Source organism: Delphinus delphis, chromosome X, assembly GCF_949987515.2.
Source record: "Delphinus delphis chromosome X, mDelDel1.2, whole genome shotgun sequence".
NCBI lineage: Eukaryota > Metazoa > Chordata > Mammalia > Artiodactyla > Delphinidae > Delphinus > Delphinus delphis.
The window spans coordinates 9,963,224-9,976,964 of NC_082704.1; the positions used below are offsets into that span (position 1 = coordinate 9,963,224).

General features: G+C 42.7%; 1 protein-coding gene and 1 pseudogene across 2 annotated transcripts in view; one reads left to right on the forward strand and one right to left on the reverse strand.

The window, feature by feature from the left end:
- The window catches only part of ATP11C (ATPase phospholipid transporting 11C), a 169,191-nt gene that overhangs the window by 17,657 nt on the left and 137,793 nt on the right, over positions 1 to 13,741 (forward strand). The gene's annotated exons all lie outside the window — the stretch shown is intronic.
- On the reverse strand, positions 7,713 to 8,955 carry LOC132418789 (26S proteasome non-ATPase regulatory subunit 4 pseudogene; annotated as a pseudogene).

The window sequence follows — 13,741 nt, forward strand, 5'->3', positions numbered from 1 at the left end:
ACAAATACACATAACAACTCTTGAAATGTGCAACTTTACAAGAAGAGATTAAATTGTTTTCCAAAGTGGTTCTACCAATATGCACTCCCACTAGCAATGTATGAGTTCTCGTTGCTTCATATACTTGCCCTTGATATTGACTTACATTTTGTTGCTTCTCTGATTACTAATGAGGTTAAACATCTTTGCATACGTTTATGGGCCATTTATGTTTCCCCTCTGAAATACTTGTTCATGTCTTTTAACTGTTTTCTGTTGGTTTATCTTTCTCATACTGATTTATAATTATGAGTCCTTTTCATATTCAGGAGATTAATCCTTTGTTGGTTATATTTTTGCAAATAACTTAATTTGTGGCTTCGCATATATTTATATATGTCTTTTGATAAAGAAGTTCTTAGCTTTAATGTAGTCAAATTTTTTGGTTTCTTTATGGTTACTGCTTTATGTGTCTCTTTTTAATTTATTAATTTATTATTTGCCTGCGTTGGGTTTTTGTTGCTGTGTGTAGGCTTTCTGTAGTTGTGGCAAGCAGGGGCTACTCTTTGTTGTGGTGTGCAGGCTTCTCATTGCGGTGGCTTCTCTTACTGTGGAGCACGGGCTCTAGGCATGTGGGCTTCAGTAGTTGTAGCACGTGGGCTCAGTAGTTGTGGCTCGCAGGCTCTAGAGCGCAGGTTCAGTAGCTGTGGCGCACGGGCTCAGTTGCTCTTTGGCATGTGGGATCTTCCCAGACCAGGGCTCGAACCTGTGTCCCCTGCATTGGCAGGCAGATTCCCAACCACTAGCGCCACCAGGGAAGTCCGCTTTATGTGTCTTGATTAAGCAATCCTTCCCTATGCCAAAGTTGGAAAAGTAGTCTCATTATTTTTTCTAAAAGTTTTAAAATTTGGCAAATTATTTTTTGAGCCTCATTTTCCAGAACTTTAAAATGCAGTTGAACTGGGTGTTCTGTAACAACCTTTTATTCTTTGATGCTGTGACCTGAAGAAGACAGGATATGTGTGTATATTTTCAGAGACTGCAGTGTTCTTTTAGTAATCTCTCCTACTGTGAGGTTTTATACTCTCTCCTACTTTACTTCTCTTTCTCTCATTTCCCCAGCCTCTTCCTTCCTGTTTTCTTCAGAAAATAACCAGTTGAATCCTGCAACATCCTAGTTTCTCTGTTGAAGCAGCACTTTTTAATTGAAATTTATTGAGATAATGCAGTTGTAAGAAATAATAGAGATCCTGTGTACCCTTTACCCAGTTTATGGTAACATCTTGCAAAATTGTAGTGTAACGTCACAACCAGGGTACTGACATTGATAACATCCACTGATCTTATTCAGATTTCTCCAGGTATACTTGTACTCATTTGTGTATGTGTGTGTGTGTATTTATTTCTATGCAGTTTTGTCCCATGTGTATGTTCGTATATCCACCACCACAGGTAAGATACCGAAGGAAACAGCATTTTTTATAAACAGCATTTTTAAAAGTCTGAATTACTGAATACCTCCAGAGTGTTCTGGAGTACCCAGTTTGGCTGGTGCCCACACAGTTCTAGAGGGCCACCTCAGGTTACATAATCCAGAAGCAAATTGATGAACTGAAACCTTGACCTTAGAGATGAAAGAATCTTTGATCTTTGGGTTTGAGGTCCTGGGAGGCCAGTTGGCATGCCCCAAAACATAATCATCATTTATTTTGAATTGTATATGCCCATATGAACCTGCATTTGAGACATCCTTGTAAAAGTTGCCCTTGGTCCATCATACCAATAGGAGTCATTCAAATTCCACCAGGTTGTAAGCAACTAAAAACTCGTAGTGGAAAGGAGGAATGGTAATCCTTCTAGGAAAGCAATTAAAAGCTTGCTGAAATATGCATTGGTTTATATCCCCATAAGTAGAAGCTTACATTATTGTCAGGCTGGTAGTCAAGAACATTTGAAGACTACATTTATGGGAGAGCTACGTATGCTTTAACTCATGTCTACTTCAAAATATTTAAAAATAAACACTCAGCACCTTTTGACCTTTTATGACTGGCCAGGCACTATGCTAAGCAAAGAGGATAGTGTAGTAAATAAAAACAGAAGTGGTTCGTGTCCTTATGGAACTTATAATCTAATTTACAGTTTAAAAATAAGGCAACAGGGACTTCCCTGGTGGCACAGTGGTTAAGAATCCACCTGCCAATTCAGGGGACGTGGGTTCGATCCCTGGTCTGGGATGATCCTACATGCTGCAGAGAAACTAAGCCCGTGCGCCACAACTACTGAGCCTGCGCTCTAGAGCCCACGAGCCACAACTACTGAAGCCCACGCGCCTAGAGCCCATGAAGCCTCCGCTCGCTGCAACTAGAGAAAGCCCACGCACCGCAATGAAGACCCAAAGCAGCCCAAAAAATAAATAAATAAAATTTTAAAAAGAAAATAAGGCAACAAATACTATAATTACTCCCTTTCATAAGTTTTGAATGAAATGAATTAGAAACAGAGATAGCAGAAATAAGGTCTGTTTTTGATAGGGTAGCCAGCCAGCTCTGTCAGAGGAGATGGTATATAAGCAGATAACTGAAGGAAGGAGGGGCGACTTCTGCAGAGGGGTTTGGGAGTAGATACTGGAACCAGCTTGTTCAAAGGCGCTGAGTTGGGCAAGAGCCAGGCACGTTGGGAAACTGAAAAGGAGGCTAGTGGGGCTGAAGGGCACACTCAGTGGAGGAGGGGGAAGATGGCAATGAATGGAGTATAGGAACTTCTGGGGCGCTGTCTTAGGAGCAATTTGGATCTTGTAATCTGAACTTCTTGAAGCCATGAAGGTGGTTTGAAGATGTGGACGTGTTAATAATGAAGTTGTCTATTTAATCAATTCACAAATATTAGGTACCGTGCCCTGTGTCAGGCACTTCTACTTGCTAGGGATGCACTGGTGAGCAAAACAGACTAATGTCTCTGCCCCCATGGACCTTACATTTTAATGGGGGAGGGTATTGTTAGGGTAAAGGATAAGCTGAGAGCTCCAAAATACAATGGCCAGAAAAAGGTAGATCTTTGTCTTTCTGGCCTGTAATAGCCCGGGGCAAGGAGGCAGCTTCTATTCCATAAGATCATCTAGGGTCCCAGGCTAGCGGGGCAGTTCTGCCTTCCTCAGCATTTGGTTTTCAAGTTCCAGCCAGCTAGAGGGAAAGAGGGGTCCAGGGCAAGCTTCTTTAGGAAAATGACCAGGAAGTTTCACACATCACTATTACACATATACCTTTGGCGAAATCTTAGTCACGTGGTCCTCCCTAGTCATAAGGGAGATAGAAAAATGCAGTTTCTAGCTGGAAAGCCAGGTGCTCAGGAAGAAAGGAAGAACAGATTTGGGGGGACAACCAGTAGACAGGGAGACAGACAATAAACAAGATAAATAATTGTAATATCTTGTATGCTAGTGATGAGTGGTAAAGGGAAAAGAAAGCAGGGAAGGAAGATAGGAAGTATCAGGTGGTAGCGGTTGCAGTTTTTCAATAGAGCAATAAAGGAAGGCCTCATTGGCAAGGTGCCATTTCAATAAAGCTCTGAATGAAGTCTGTGAGCAAGAAATACCATTCTGAGTTGTTCTGAGGTTACCATAACCCAGGGTAGGCTTTTACATGCCTGAATCTTAGACCTTATCTGAAAGTGTTCAGGTTAGTGGAAAAGGCACCATTATACTACAGTTTCATTTAGAGCAAGCAATACAAGAAAGCCTTAAACAATGAATTGGTGAATTACCATGCTAGGGCCTGGACTCTGAGGCATCTGTCTGAGAGATTTTTTCTTGGCTCTTTGATAGATGGTAAACTTAGCTCCCTAAGAAAGGAGGGACTAAGATCCCTCTGCAACACTCAGTTCAGAGAGTGTTGCACATACTTGTTTTATAGGGTTTGGGGGGTGGCAGGGTAATTTTTTTTCTAAGTGTAGGAATTATTGATGATTTGAGTCTGCTGTAGAACTCTGGTTAATTTCAGTCAGCCATGGCCAGTGCAGTTTTAAGGATGTGGTGACATAAAAAGAATGGAAGTATTTTCATGTCCACGCTTGGTCATCCAAAATCTTGCTTAGTTGCCCTTCCAGTTAGAGAAAGCAGTAGTTTCCAACACTTCATTATTTTCTTTAATTATATTCGAGTGCTGCTTTAAGTTATATGTCAATGTAAAATACATAATAAGCACCTTTTCCTACTTCTGCATCACTTTTTTTGTTTTTAATGACAACCTGTTTGGTTAATGAGACAAAAGAGAAGGATTTTCTGCCTGTTTTTACTCTAATGCCCTTCCCACCTACAACACCCCTAGATGTGGGTAGATAGATTGTCTCGGGTTTATTTCTATGTTAGTAATCATTATCTTTCATTAGAGAACTTACAGTTTAGGAAAGGAGATAAGATACACAGATACATAACGAAAATACAAGGCAGGAAGTGATAAATGCCATGAGAAAGGTAAAAATAAAATGCTCTTGTAGTTCACAGACTACAGAATGAGTAACCCTGTCAGTCTTTGCTTCCACAATCTTGAAGGGAGACAGTAAGGTTAACTTTGAGCTTAATATATAATGCTGTCAAAAGGAATTTTCTCTTCTTGGAAAAGGGAAGCATTTGATCTGTTATCCTACTGTTTTAAGTATTTTTGTGAGTCCAGTCCTTTTCTAGACACAGATAAAATACATTTTTTGCCTGTCATGCTACACCACAGAGAAAAGCTCAAGTCAGACTGGAAAAGCACTGCTAATCACTTCATAGCATTTTATAGTCTTGGAAGTTACCCTTGAATCTTTTCTCCTCTCCCTCCAGCTTACCCAGTCCCTCACCAAATTCCAAAGATTATGCCTCCTGAATATTTTTGGGATCCAGTCTTGCCAAGCTTAATCCATCTCTGCGAAGCAGCTAGACTGATTTTTTTAAAACATAGCATTAGTTTAAGTCAGTTTAATGCTAAGAATCCCTAGTGGTTCCCTTCACAGAGTAAGATTTCGACTCCTTATTGTGCACACCAGGCTCTGCCTGCCTGTGCAATAACATCTCTGACCTTTGCCCCTCGCCTTGTACACTGCAGTCACACTGGCCTTCCCTCAGGGCTCGCCCTCCTCCCGCACACTGCTCCCACTGTGTGGAATCCTCCCCCAAGGGCCCCATTTCTATTCCTTCAGTACTGAACTCAAGCATCCTTAAGGAAACCTTCCGACCCCCGCTGCAGTCAGACCACCCAATCTCAGTGGGGTCTCATAGCACCTTGTACTTCTCTTACTTCTTTCTGCAACTGTAATTAATAATGAATCTTGGAGCTAGTTATTAGCTGCCTTCCCCCTAGAACAAAATTTAAAAGGGTATGTGTGCTTTTACTTAGTGCTCTGTGGCCAGGGCCAGTGTCTGGTATAGTGCCGAGTACTGGAATAAATTCTTAAGAAGTACTTGTTGCTAAAGAAAAAGGGCAGAAAATTCCCAAATTATTTAAATTTGGTTTTAGATTTTATTGAGGTGCTTACATTTGATCATAGGTTTTTTAAAGTTGTTGGAATGTTTATAAAAGACAAGTATCAGCATCACCTGGGAGCTGTTAGAAATGCAATGCCCAGGCTTCTGATTCAGACCTACTGTATCAGAAACTGTGGGTGGGACCTGACAATCTGGTGTAACACACCCTCCAGGTGACGCTGTTGCAGAATAATGTTTGAGAACCAGGGTTCTATAAAAATACTGACTGAAGGTTGACTCTGACTAAGTAAGATATGAAGTGCAACTTAATCCTACTTTTGCAATTAGGTACATTGTTTCTAATCAACAGTGGGTGGTAATAAACTACTTTTCAGCTGCCACCCTCCCCCACCCCCTATTTTATCAATTGTCTTCAGATATCAACTGAAATGTAAACAAGGTCTGCTTGATCAATCAACCCAAACCTGGACTTTAGAAATTCCACAGTATTTTTCAACCTTTACCCCTCTGAATCTAACTTTTATGTAGTGCCATCCGATTCCAGGAAATGCTTGTAAAACTGATAATACCCATGATTCTAGTGTTGGAGTGCTTTGCTTTTAATTTTTTTTTTTGGCCGCACTGCGTGGCATGTGGGATTTTAGTTCCCCGACCAGGGATCAAACCCATGCCCCCTGCAGTGGAAGCGAGGAGTCTTAACCACTGGACCGCCAGGGAAGTCCCATTAATTTTTTAATGTTTATTATACAGGGTCGAAATGATTTTTGCTAAAGCTCAGGTTGTCATAGTTTCTAGATTTATATCTAATGCATTTTGAAGCATTAGCAGGGTTTAGATGTGCATATTCTTGGCTGTGTTTAGATTTCAGGGCTGTGCTACATCATCAAACTTTTGCTGATGGATTGACTGCATTGTTAAAGGTCACTCATCCCCGATTTTGCCGTTGACTTTAAATTTGCTCCATGTTTGACTCAAGGACAGTGTTGACAAACCATTCCCACCTGGTGACTATTAAGTGATCCATAGGAAGTTAATTGCAGGTTTCTTTCTCATGTAACAGATGCCCAAGGCTCATTGATTCTCTTTGTAATATTTGGTTAGAAGCACAGGATTTGAATGGAGAAGGGAGGTAACCAACAAAAGATTTTTTTCAATGTTTTTAAAAACTTTAAATTTTAGAATAGTTTTAGATTTACAGAAAAGTTGCATACATGGTACAGAGTTTTCACATCCCACGTGCAGTTTCCTATATTATTAACATCTTATGCAGTAATGTACATTTGTCACAATTGATGAACCAATATTGATACATTGTTATTAACTAAAATCCATACTTAATTATTCAGATTTCCTCAGTTTTCCATTAATGTCATTTTCCTGTTATAGGATCCTAGGCAGGATACCACATCATATTTAGTTATATCTCATTAGATTCCTCTTGGCTGTGACAGTTTCTCAGACTTTCTTTGGTTTAGATGACATTGACAGTTTTGAGGAATACTAGTCGCATATTTTGTAGAATGTCCCTCAGTTGGGATTTGTCCATTTTTCTTATGATTAGACTGGCGCTTATTGAGTTTTGAGAGGAAGACTGGCGAGGTGAAATGCCATTTTCATTACACCATATCAAGAGTACATTTAAAAAATTTTTTTTTATTGAATTATAGTCGATTTACAATGTTGTGTTTCAGGTGTAAAGAGTACAAATTATTAACATGACATCGTGGTTGGCATTGACCTTGATCACCTGCCTAAAGTAGTGTTTACCTGATTCCTCCACTTTAAAGCTGCTGTTTTTCCTCTTTTCCATACTGTACTCTTTGGAAACAAGTTACTAAGTGTAGCCCAAGAGTTGTGGGGGTTTTGTTTTTTTGTTTTTTTTGCTACCATGCGGCATGTGGGATCTTAGTTCCCTGACCAAGGATCGAACCCATGCCCCCTGCATTGGGAGTGCAGAGTCTTAACCACTGGACCGCCAGGGAGATCCCAAGAGTTTGTTTTTTAAATATGAGATTCCAGATAACATCTTTCTCGCTGAGTGGGGCCTTCTCCATTATTTTTTGGTGTCTCCTTTTTTAATTTTTACTTTAATCAGGAGACAGGCATATGCAGTTGACATGTTTCAAATGCTTATTTATTTATTTTTAAGAAAAAAACGTTGCCAAGCTTTATTTAGGTTGCAGTGGTTATAGACAACACATCTAACCCTATATCCCACCCCACCGTACTCGGCCCCCTGCACAGGCTCAGCTCCCTTTTCCCTCCAGTCTCACTTCTTGTCCTCCTCCCTCTTGTCCTTCTTGCCCTCCTCCCTCTTGTCCTTCTTGCCATCCTTGGTGGCCTGGGAGGCCAGGGAGCCCATGGCATTTCAAGTGGCCTCATTGTTGGGATCCACACCTGGGAGGTTCTCCAGGACACTCTGAAGGAACTTGGGGTCCTGCATCGCGTCATAATCATCCTCCTCCTTGGCGGGCTCAGGTGTGTCCATGGCTGAACTGGCATCAATGTCAGCTGATTCTGCCTGGCCAAATTCTGCGCCCTGGAGGCACATCTGCATGGCGTAAGCATTCTGTTCTGCCTCAGTCATACTGCTTAGGTCAGGGAGCCCTGTGCGGCCACACTCCTGCTGGCTGATGGTCATCTTCAGCAGGGCATCGTCCGAGTCTTCAGTCCCAGTCGTAGCGCTTCCCACCTCAGCGGCAGAGGCAGCAGCTGCCCACCGCGCCTCCTCCTCCTGCGGCTGCCGCTGCTCTTCCATAGAAACACGCAGGGCCAGGGCCAGCTCACGATCAGCACTGGGATCCACTCCAAATTCAGCCACTGGCACCAAGACCCAGCATGGCACTGCCTTCCCCAGCCAGAATCGGAGAACTGATGAGGGCATCGGCCAAGCTGGGCCCAGGACGCACTGTCACCGGATGAGAACCGCTTCCATCTTTGCCATTCAGTGTGTTTACAAAGGCGGTCAGCTTTTCTGTGCTCACCTCCTCTTCTCCCAAATTGGTAATGTCAGCATTTACTTTCTCCTTCTTGAGGCGTTTAGCCAGTTTCACCAGATTCTTCTCATTGTCCTCCATGGGGCTTCCCACAAAGGCAATGATTCGTATCTTGTGATTCTTGACCTGTTGGTGCTTCAGGGCCAGATGGGCCACGCAGATGCCAGTGCAGAAGGTGATCTTGCCCTTCGGTTGGACAGTGTGGAGCTTAGACAGGATGTGGCCGGTGTCAGGGGTGAGTGTGGTCCGCACTTCACAGTCATTGGCCAGTGTGATGAGGCCCACATTGTTCTCAGGGTTGCTGAGGATCTTGGAGTGACAGACTATGTTGACAGCGTCTTGTTGGGCGTGTAGCCGGGTGGGTAAGAAGTCCCCATTCCGCATATACTCACTGTTGTCCACGCAAACCATAGTGCTTTCCAACACCATCTTGCCGCCTTCCACCCTCTCCGACCTCAAATGCTTATTTAAATTATGAAGTATAGGGGCTTTCCTGGTGGCACAGTGGTTGGGAGTCCGCCTGCCGATGCAGGGGACACGGGTTCGTGCCCTGGTCCGGGAAGATCCCACGTGCTGTGGAGCGGCTGGGCCTGTGAGCCATGGCTGCTGAGCCTGCGCGTCCGGAGCCTGTGCTCCGCAACGGGAGAGGCCACAACAATGAGAGGCCCGCGTACTGCAAAAAAAAAAAAAAAAATTGTGAAGTATATTTCAGCTGATGAAGGGATTTGAAATTAAAGCGAATATTTGTGCTGGGGAACTGAGGGGAACCTAACGTGGTTTTGCAAATGCTCCTGTGTCTAGCTGTTGCCCACATATACTCTCATTCCTTAGCCTCCAAGCCTCTGTTTGCCTGTAGCTGCTCCTAGAATTTAATTGCCTGCTAGCTAAAACCTCTATGAAAACATTTGGGTAGATAGAGTGGCCCAGGATTTTCTTTTGCTTGGCAAGAACTCACTTGCTAAAATGGTTTTTAATATGTTGGTGCCTCTCTACTGTGCTTCTTTTGCCAGAATAGATGCAGCCCAAAAGATTTGCTTGTCTTCCTAACTCCTTTTTTAATAGCTCATAGCAGTGACTGAGCTATTGATCTGAAGGGATAATAACAACCCTGTATGTGCTTTTTGCAAGTTCGGATATTTTAAGAACTGAGAGCTTTGAAAAAGAACATCGCTTTACTTCACAAACTCAAGGCTTCTTCAAACCAAATAATATACAGCATATGTCATAAAGAAGGTTCATTCCTAGAAATCACCAGATTTAAAGGGAGCAAAGGATGAGGGAGAAGGAATTAAAACAAGTGACAGTACTTGCTCAGAGACTGATGACCAGGGTCAGCTCCACGGGAACACTGTCTCCAGCAGCCCCACTTCCTCTTCCTCACCGCATCCCTAATTCATGTTCTTGGCTCCTAAAATACACTTAAAGCACTTCTCAGAAAGATTGAAAGGCACACAGAAAGTAAACAAACTTTTTGGTGAAGTTAACCTTTAGTATATTATTAGTAGTTTTGGATTCTAGGTTGACTCCTCAGTAGGGAAAATAGCAAGCAACATGCCTCATTATAATTGGATATATAAATAAGATAATACATCTATCATAAGGTAAATAGAAAAATTGGGGGATTTTTTAGCTGCGCACATTTATTTATTTATTTATTCTTGGCTATGTTAGGTCTTTGTTGCTGCGCACGGGCTTTCTCTAGTTGCAGCGAGCTGGGGCTGCTCTTCGTTGAGGTGCGTGGGCTTCTCATTGCTGTGGCTTCTCTTGTTGTGGAGCACGGGCTCTAGGCGCACGGGCTCAGTAGTTGTGGCACGCGGGCTCAGCAGTTGTGGCTCGCGGGCTCTAGAGCACATGCTTAGTAGTTGTGGCGCACAGGCTTAGTTGCTCCACAGCATGTGGAATCTTCCCGGACCAGGGCTCAGACCCGTGTCCCCTGCATTGACAGGCAGATCCTTAACCACTGTACCACCAGGGAATTCCCTTAGCTGTGTACATTTATTAATCCAAGTTCTGGCTAATAAGGTCTAAGAGGACTCCCTCAATTTGAGAGATGTGCCCCACCCCCCAAAAAACAGTCAAAGAATATTTAGGTTTATACTCTTAATTTGTTAATATTACTGTCTAATATCTCATATATTTGTATCTGTTCAGCACCTGGAAGAATTCAGTACTTATTTTTAGAATTTGTCTTAAACTTTTTTAGTAAACTTTTCATTTTAGGATAATTTCAGATTTATAGGAACTTTGCAGAGATGGTACAAGGAGTTCACATATGCCCCTACACAGTTTCCCTTATTATTAGCTTATATTAGTAATGGTACATTTGTCACAATTAATGAACCAATATTGTTATGTTATTCCTAACTGAAGTCCATACTTCATTCACATTTCTTCAGTTTGTCCCTAATGTCCTTTTTTCTGTTCCAGGATCCCATCGAGAATACCATACCATAATTAGTCATCCTGTCTCCTTAGGCTCCTCTTGGATGTGACAGTTTCTCAAACTTTCCTTGGTTTTGATGACGTTGACAGTTTTGAGGAGTACCGGTTAGGGATTTTGTAGCAGATCCCTCAGTTAGGATTTGTTTGATGTTTTTCTCAAGGTAAGATGTGGATTATGGCTTTTTAGGAGGAAGACTGGAGAAGTGAAGGGCTGTCCTCATCACATCTTATCCACCATGCATAGTATCAACGTGACTTTCTACTGATGATGTTAACTTGATCACTTGGCTGGGGTAGCATTTGTCAGCTTTCTTCACTGTGAAGTTAGTCTTTTTTAAAACAGATTTTTACTGATTTTTCTACCTCTATGATTCTGGAGAGGAATATGGTTCATTTCATTTATTTATTCAACAGATGTTACTTTGAGTTAAAGAAAACATGGTTTTAGGTAAATTTTAGGGTTTTATTCCCCCCAAGGCCCACTCTTACTAATTGGAGAAATAAACCATATTTAAGGAATAGCCAATACTTTGTAGGTAACAAAAGTTGGTCAAGGTCAAGTTGTTGGTGTACAGTGTATATTTGTTTAGCTTTTCTGAATATACTGAGTTTTTCAACAAAATTCTGTTTGACCACTGATGAATATTGTTAAATAATTTAAATCACATTCTTCAAGTGTTATGGCATCTCAATTATTCATGATTTATCAGTTATTAGACTTTCTTACCTTCTCTTTTCACTCTTTTATTCAGAAGTAATAGTGGAAATGAGACCCTTTCTATCTTCCCAGCTTTTGTATAAGTACAAAGGATTATATAGATATTAGGGATCAGGCAACCTCCTGCTTATCTACATTCTTTCAAATGCTAGTCACAGTAACAGATGAAGATCAGAAAGCACTAGGAAAGGCTTCCCTGGTGGTGCAGTGTTAATAATCTGCCTGCCAATGCAGGGGACACGGGTTCGAGCCCTGGTCCGGGAAGATCCCACATGCCACAGAGCAGCTAAGCCTGTGTGCCACAACTACTGAGCCTGCGCTCCAGAGCCCGCGAGCCACTACTACTGAGCCCACGTGCCACAACTACTGAAGCCCACGTTCCTAGAGCCCGTGCTCTGCAACAAGAGAAGCCACCGCAATGAGAAGCCCGCGCACTGCAACGAAGAGCAGCCCCCACTCGCTGCAACTAGAGAAAGCCCACGCACAGCAACAAAGACCCAGCGAGCCAAAAAAAATAAATTAAAATAAATAAATTAAAAAAAAGAAAGTACTAGGAAAAGAAGAGTTTTGCTATCAAAGAATGAGTGTGTCATGCAGCAGATGAGCCTCTAGGATGAATTTGATTAATTCTCCACAGCAGCAAAGTCGCATAATCAGATGGTGTTGCTTGAGGCTTTCTCTTGCTTTGGAGTTGGATAATCTAAATTGTGTAGCCTCTAGTGGATTTTCATTCTGTCATGTATCAAGGAACGTCTGTGCAGATGGAAAGAGGTTTTCTGTTGGGCTGTGTGTGAGCTCAGTGGAAAGGGTTAAAAATTAGGAATGAATGCATTTAACTCAATTTTTCTTCCTAATAACAGACATCTCTACCAGATTTGATGACACTGCAAACATGAAAGGAGTAGAGACATCTGGGTGTTATCATAGGCTCTGCCACTACTTGTGTAGTTTTGGGGGTAGGTTTTTTTTTTCTTAATAAATTTATTTATTTATTTGTTTTTATTTTTGGCTGCGTTGGGTCTCCGTTGCTGCACGCGGGCTTTCTCTAGCTGCGGTGAACATGGGCTACTCTTCGTTGCGGTGCGGGGGCTTCTCATTGTGGTGGCTTCTCTTGTTTTGGAGCATGGGCTCTAGGCACACAGGCTTCAGTAGTTGTGGCACACGGGCTCAGTAGTTGTGGTTCGCGGGCTCTTGAGTGCAGGCTCAGTAGTTGTGGTGCACGGGCTTAGTTGCTCCACGGCATGTGGGATCTAACCGGGCCAGGGCTCGAACCCATGTCCCTTGCATTGGCAGGCAGATTCTTAACCACTGCGCCATCAGGGAAGCCCGGGGGTAGTTTTATTATGTGACTTCCCTCGGTGGTCCTCAGATTTTCATCCATATAGTTAAGAGTGGATAGGTCAGAGCACTGCTTATACCCCTCAAGACTATGTAAGTTTGTGGTTCAGAATGGGAAATAAGAGTAGCAATATGGGCTGTCCACCCAATTTCATGGTATGATATGATACAGTACATTAGGAAAAAGATTTCTGGGTAATAGCTATGAGGCATAGAGCTTTTTAAGATATGTATTCTGGATTAGGGAAGTGATGGTAGGTAGAGAAAGTGGAGGTGGGTGAACAGAGATCTTTATACACTGAATTCCATAGTCCTCTTCCTTGGTCCTTCCCATGTGACAGGTTCACTCTTTCTCTTTCATTGCCGATCTTCTCTGCTCAGGGCCTTGCCTCATGCTGTCTGATGTTGGGAGGGCTGTGAGGGCCTGCTGACTTCCATGTCTTCACTGCTCTCCAGTGGACAGAGCTGGGGCGGGTCAGCCCTGAACGAGGCTTTGGGCCCCAGCCTGTCCTGAGCTGGAGATAATTTGGGAACCTCTGACTGCCAGCTCAGCAGATCGGCATGTCTGCTAGTCTCATTCTGACTTTGTGTGCTTACATTTTTTAAGGCTGCTCTTGCTTAGTTCCTTGTAATTAAGACTGGCCTTGTACTTCCATGCCAGAACCCGGGCCCGTCTGTGAAGTCCTTGTCTGGGTATAGTGGTTGGTGCCACAGTTGCTCCAAGGGTAGAAATATGCTTTCTTTTAGCCAGGCCTCTCCGGAACTTGAACTCTGCCTGGACCCATGCCTGTGTTTGGGACTCTG